Here is a 7803-nt window from a genome sequence, read left to right as displayed (position 1 = left end):
ATCCATATACAATCTAAGTTATGTGGTTGCACGTGTCTGAAACTAGCAACGGTACCGTGCTCTACTATATATATCTGTCTGTAATTTCCACAGGGATCTGATATCGTGTAATACTGTATACATATATAAATATATAATCATCTTGCTGTTTTTAACATGATTTCAAAAACAACCATAACACTACAATTCTAAGCTTTATTATCTAACTGAAATATATATATATATATATATATATTATCTGTCTGTGATTTCTATTTGTACTATCTATAATATCGGTATATAATATATGTATACTCTGTCTGTAATATCTATAAAATCTGTCTGTAATATCTGTATTATTTGACTGTAATATTTGTACTATCTGTCTGTAATATCTATAAAATATGTCCGAGTGTTATGGTTAGAAATCATGTTGTTCAGAGAAATACTATAAGTCTCATTCATTACTAATAATCTGAAATATCTGAATATCTGTAATACTGTAAAATCTACATACTACACTGTAATAAACTCATGCCACACATTTGAGTAAACACAATCTCATGCTCAAATTTTTGTAATTCTGCTATAAAAGATAATATTCATAATTCTCTGGAAAAATAATCTAATCTGCATGCTTGTAAATACACATTTATACTATTCTGTATACATATTAAAAATCACTAGCATAGCACATTTCCCTTACCTTAAATCTAAAAAGACCTTACTAAATTATGGCCCTATACTCGCAGGGTTCCTAACTTAACATCCTGAAAATAATATCCCCCAGAACAAAATACCAATATTTCTTTTGCATACTACATTTCTTATAACTGTGGGGAAAGCAAATACTGAATAATATGTCTTATCCTAAGTTTGGGATGAATTTTAAACCAACTTTTCCCACGATCAGCTCCGGCAAACTTGCAGAGAACTTCGCTAGGAGCGTCGTGGTGGCCTCAGATCTTCAATCCGGCGAGAAATGGGGCCAGGATTGAAGAGAGAAGGGGAGGGAAACCTAGAGAGAGAGGAGAGGTTTCTGCGCTGAAATCTAAGTTAAAAATTTGAGTTTCAGCTATTTATTGGGTGGGATTCGTCGACGAGACACGTCACCTTGTCAACGAGTCCTGTCGAAAGTTCGTCGATAAACCTACACCCTCGTCGATGAGTTTCAGTTTACTTTAAACCCTCTCTCAGTATCTTCTCATCGACGAGACGGGTCTTCGTCGACAAGATCCTGAAGAACCCTCATCAACGAAATTCCTGTGTTCATCGACGAGTCCTAGAAGAATTTCTTGGGTTATTACATTCTCCCCTCCTTATAAAATTTCGTCCTCAAAATTTACTATCTTTATTACCTTCTATCATCCCATAAAAGCAAATGGTTTACTTATTTTATTACTCACCCTCAATTATGGAGGAGGAATACCGTGGTTACATTCCAAATTCTGGGAGATTACACATATAAAACTAATAATTACTTTCATCTATTCCATACATGTACCTGCAAAAGAAACACTATCTAGCTATTATACTTTACCTGATTACCTCTAAATCTCTTGGAACAACTGCGGGTATCTCTGTCTGATCTGCTCCTCAAGCTCTCAAGAAGCTTCCTCTATTGCATGATTCTTCCACAAAACTTTTACGAGCTGGATTTCTTTAGTGCGTAATTCTTGTGTCTTTCTATCTAATATCTGTACTGGTGCTTCTTCATAAGCTAGTGAATCCTTAAGCTCTATTTCTACATAGCTAATTATATGGGATGGATCTGAGATGTATTTCCTCAACATAGCAACATGAAACACGTCGTGTATTCTAGATAACATTGACAGCAAAGTTAGCCTGCAGGTGACAGACCCTATTCTTTCTAGTATCTCAAAAGGGCCAATATACGTAGGGCTCAACTTGCCCTTCTTTCCAAACCACATAACCCCTCTTAGAGGAGCTACCTTTAAAAATACCCGGTCTCCCACATCAAACTCTAACTCCCAGCGGCGAGTGTCTGCGTACCTTTTCTATCGACTCTGTGTGGTACTGACTCTTTCTTTAATTAGTCAGACCTTTTCATATGCTTGCTGAACAATCTCAAGACCCAAAACTCAACTCTTGCCTACCTCATCCTAGAAAAGAGGAGAATGACTTCCCCTACCATATAATTCCTCATAGGGTGCCATACAGATACTAGCCTAATAGTTGTTATTGTAAGCAAATTCAACCAACAACATAAACTGAGTCCAACTACCTCCAAAATCTAGCGCATATCCTTTAATGTCTAGATTGTCCTCTTAGTCTGACCATCTGTCTAGGGATGGAATGCTGTGCTAAATTCTAACTGTGTACCCATAGCCTCCTGAAAACTTTTCCAAAATCACGAAGTAAACCGAGGATCTCGATTTGATACTATGGATACTGGTACTCCATGAATGTGAACTATCTCCTGAACATATATCTCTGCCATTCTATCCATGGAATAGCCAAATTTAATAGGGATGAAATGGGTAGTCTTAGTCAGATGATCAACAACCACCCAAATTGCATTCAATCCCTGCCGTACTGGTGGTAACCCCGTAACAAAATTCATAGAAACGTGGTCCCACTTCCACTTTGGAATGAAGAGTGGCTACAATTGTCGTACTGGTCTTTGGTGCTCAGCTTTAACCTGCTGGCACGTCAAGAACTGCTGTACAAATTCAGCTATCTCCCTTTTCATTCCACTCCACCAGAAGTACTCTCACAGATCCCTGTACATCTTAGTACTACCAGGATGAACGGTGTATAGGGATTTGTGAGCCTCCTCTAATATAGTTTTCCTATCTCAGTATTTGCAGGAACATATAGCCTAGTACTGATCTGTAGGGCTCCATCATCTGATATGCTGAACTCCTCTCCCCGACCATCCCACACTCTAGGCATTACCTCCACCAATTTTGCGTCATCTCCCTGAGCTGCTTTAATTTTCTCATATAGGGTAGGCTGTATAACTAGGTTGACAACAAAAGCTTGAGGACTATCCTCTACCAACTCTACGCTGAGTCTCTCCAAATCCATCAGGATCGGATGTTGAATCTCCATAGCTGCTAGTGCTGGTCCCATTGATTTTATGCTTAGCGCATCTGCCACTACATTCACTTTCCCAGGGTGGTAACTAATAGTACAGTCATAATCTTTGTAAGTTCTAACCATGAAAAGTTTTAACCACCTACTTTGCCTCATGTTCAATTCTCTCAAGGTGAAGAAATATTTCAGACTCTTGTGATTCGTGAAGATTTTGCATTTTCCACCATACAAATAATGCCTCCAGATCTTAAGAGCGTACACCACTGCAGCTAACTCCAAATCATGCACATGACAATTCTTTTCATATTCTTTAAGTTGTCTAGAAGCATATGCAATGACCTTGCTGCACTGCATCAGTATGCACCTGAGTCCCTTTAGGGACGCATCACTATATATCACAAACCCGTCCTCCCCCGATGGGATAGCCAACACTGGGGCAGTAACCAACCTCTATTTCAACTCCTGAAAGCTTTGCTAACAGTCATCAGTCCATTCGAACCTCACATTTTTTCTCGTAAGTCGCATCAATGAACCTGACAAACTGGAGAAACCATCTAAAAAACACCGATAATAACCTGCTAAATCTAGAAAACTTCGAACCTCTTGAACATTTCCATGCCTCATCCAATTCACCACTGCCTTTATCTTACTCAGATCGATAGATACACTTGCCTCAGAGATCACATGGCCAAGAAAAGAAACCTGTCTCAGCCAAAATTCACATTTCTTAAACTTTGCATATAACTTTCTCTCTCTTAATGTTTGCAATACCAGCCTTAAATGATGCTCGTGCTCCTCAAAACTTCTCGAGTAGACCAATATATCATCAATAAATACAACCACAAACTAGTCCAAATACTGATGGAACACTCGATTCACTAAATCCATGAATACTATTGGTGCATTAGTCAACCCAAACGACATCACCAAGAACTCGTAATGGTCATATCTCGTCCGAAATGCCGTCTTTGAGACGTCCTCTACCCTCACTCTCACCTGATGATAACCTAACCGCAAGTCAATTTTAGAATAAACCTAGGTCCCCTGGAGCTGATCAAACAAGTCGTCGATCTTGGGAAGAGGATATTTATTCTTAATTGTCAGTTTATTTATTTCCCTGTAATCTATACACATTCTCATGGTCCCATCTTTCTTTTTCACAAATAAGACTGGTGCACCCCAGGGCAACACACTGGGCCTAATGAATCCTTTATCCAATAATTCTTGCAACTGATCTTTTAACTCTTTTAACTCGGTTGGGGCCATTCGATAAGGAGCTTTAGATAGTGGTGCTGACCATGGCAGAAGATCCACAGTAAACTCAACTTCATGGTCTCGTGGCAAACTAGGTAATTCCTCTGGGAATACATCTGAGAATTCTCTAACTATAGGGACATCAGCTTATTTCAATTCTTCTTTCAGCGATTCCTTAATGTAAGCAAAAAATCCCTAGTAGCCTTCTTGGATTAATTTTCTCACTTGAACAGCTGATGCAAGCTGTGGCGAAGAACGTACCTGCAAACCAAGAAATCTATATTTTGACTCGCCTGGAGGTCTAAAAATCACTTCTTTCAAGTGACAATCAATACTAGCATGATTATCTTCCAACCAGTCCATACCCAGAATTATATCAAATCCTTGCATATCTAATATCACCAAATCATCTGGTAACATCTTTCCCTGTATAGTCACTGGAAAGTCCCTGAGTACCCTCCTACATCTCACCACTGACCCAGTCAGCATAGCTACAACTAACCCAATATCTAACAACTGTGCCTCATACCCCATTAACTTAGCATATACAGTAAAAAAAAAAGAGTGGGTGACACCTGTATCAAATAAAACAATAGCTATAAATGAGAAAGCAGTAAGGGTACCAGTAACTACGTCTCCAGCTGCATTGGCATTACCCGGCGTCAACGCGTACCCTCTTGTCGGTGCTGTATTTCTCTGTTATCCTCGACGCGGCACCTGATAACCACCTCGGTATGGTTTGGGAGCCAATGCCTGAGCTGGCAATCCCTGACATGACCAAGATTTGTGTCTGGGTCTCCCACATCAGTAGTAGACGTCCTCACCCATCCTGCACTCACCTGGATGTCTGCGGCCACATCTAAGACAGGTAGGAGCAGCCCGTCTACCTTGAAAACCACCACGGCTTGTCATCTGTCCCTGACCACCTCCAAAGCGATCTCCTCTCCATGGCCCTCGGCAAGAGCTCACCTATAAATCCTGAGGCGCGGACCTCTTCCTTTGACCTTGAGCTGCAGCGCTCCTCTGCATACCACTCTCAATAACAGCAGCTCTATCCACCACCTCTACAAACGTCTAAGCTTGAAAGCCGATAACTTGCTCAAATAAACTCTGCTTCAAACCTTCTTCAAACTTCCTTGCCTTTTTCTCCTCGTCTGGTGCTAAATGTGGGGCGAAACGGTATAACTCAAGAAATCGTGCAGCATACTATGAACCGTCATCAACCCCTGAGTCAAACGCAAGAATTCTGCTGCCTTTGCACTCTAAATGATAGCAGGGAAATATCGCTCGAAGAATAGTTCCTTGAACCGACTCCATGACACTGGCACAAATCCGACCTCCGCTCCTCAATCATACGCACTGATCTCCACCAGTGCTTTGCCTCTCTTATCAGTTTGAACGTTACAAATGCCACTTTCTGCTCATCTGTACATGCCAGTACTGCTAAAATATCCTCTACATCCACAAAAACTGCTCAATTGTGCAGCCACGATCTCCTCCGCTCCTGGCCATCTCAGCCATCACCTGCTGGGTTACACTGCGTAGTATGACATTTGTATCTCCACCTCCCATACTGGAGGGTCCTGGTCTGTCACCTCCAGCATCTGTACCACTACTACTTGGATCCATCCTAAAAATACACAAAAGACTATTTTAAAATCCTATACAGATCTACTTTACTTCATCCAACTAAAACCTCAAATTCACTTTCGACTATTTCCCTTGTTCCTGCCCCAAAATCCAATCCTGCGACCCAAACACACGACTCTTCGATAGTTTACTATGGCTTTCCTGAAATCATCATCTTAGGAAAAACACAGAAACCACCACAAAAATCATGTATTCAGACCACAAAACAAATCCTCAAATTCTTTTCCTATATTATGGTATTGTATCCGCTGCATTCTAGAGTCTATAAAACCTAGCAGCCTAGGCTCTGGTACCGAACTGCAACAACTTGCTACTTATTAAACATTTTTTTTTTATAAATATCAACTGTATGAAATAGAACTGAAAATAACTCAGGCTCAAAAGAGCACTGAAGAAACTCTGTCTGTCATACATAACTAAGTAGCGATGTACAAAGCGAGGAACTGCTATATACAATACCAAAAGGCTATAATGCTCTGAAATATAATTACAATACAAAATACCCAGTGACAACATCAAAATCTAAAACTATTCCCAAAATCACTGATACCCAAAAACACACCTACCCTTCCAGGCAAGGCAACCTGGACAATCTCTAACCATGAGCCTGATCTGTTCGTCTAGCAGGATCTCCTGAAAAATATTAAGTCACTAGGATGAGACAACGCTCAGTGAGTGGAAATATGTTATTACTAGTGTGTGGCAGCTGAGTTAATCATTTAAAATACTGAAGTAATACTGGTACTGTAATATGAGAAAACTGATAAATTGTATAGAATATATATATATATATATATATATCTATCATGCACTCTTTAAAATAAAACTGTATATCTAGGTTTGCTATTTGAAGGTACTACTAATATAATAGTATAAACTGCTGCTGTGTGATATATCTGTACATAGGAACTTTTGCTATATCTTAGATCTATATATCATGATATATCCCCTCATGACAAGGTTGTGCGGCCTGTATGCTGGACTTACTCTGGTTGGCCTACCAGGCAAGTCAATCTCTATCATCCGCCACTCTGTATCGATCTATGTAGATCTAGCCCACTGCAATCACTCTGGGCCATCTCTAACCTCTGTCATTGTCTAACCGGCTACCTCAACCCAGCATGCTGGGGAGACTGCAATCTCTCCTCGTACGGTTAGACGAAATCCACACACTATCTAAGTCATGTGGTTGCACGTGTTTGAAACTAGCAACTGTACCATGCTCTGCTGTATATATATGTTTGTAATTTCCACAGGGATCTGATATCGTGTAATACTGTATACATATACAAATATATAATCATCTTGCTGCTTTTAACATGATTTCAAAAACAACCATAACACTCTAATTCTGAGCTATATTATCTCACTGAAATATATATATATATATATATTATCTGTCTGTGATTTCTATCTGTACTATCTATAATATCAGTATATAATATATGTATACTCTGTCTGTAATATCGGTACTATCTGTTTGTAATATCTATAAAATCTGTCTGGGTGTTATGGTTTAGAAATCATGTTACTCTGAGAAATACCGTAAGTCTCATTCATTACTAATAATCTGAAATATCTGAATATTTGTAATACTGTAAAATCTACATACTATATTGTAATAAACTCATGCCACACATTTGAGTAAACACTATCACATGCTCAAATTTCTATAATTCTGCTATAAAGATAATATTCATAATTCTCTAGAAAAATAATCTGATCTGCATGCTTGTAAATACACATTCATACTATTCTGTATACATATTAAAAATCGCTAGCATAGCATATTTCCCTTACCTTAAATCTAAAAAACCCTCACTAAATTTTGGCCCTATACCCGTAGGGTTCCTAGCTCAA

This window comes from Malania oleifera, chromosome 1, assembly GCF_029873635.1.
Source record: "Malania oleifera isolate guangnan ecotype guangnan chromosome 1, ASM2987363v1, whole genome shotgun sequence".
Lineage (NCBI taxonomy): Eukaryota > Viridiplantae > Streptophyta > Magnoliopsida > Santalales > Ximeniaceae > Malania > Malania oleifera.
The sequence above is the reverse complement of the archived record's forward strand: the minus strand, read 5'-3'. Positions refer to the sequence as shown.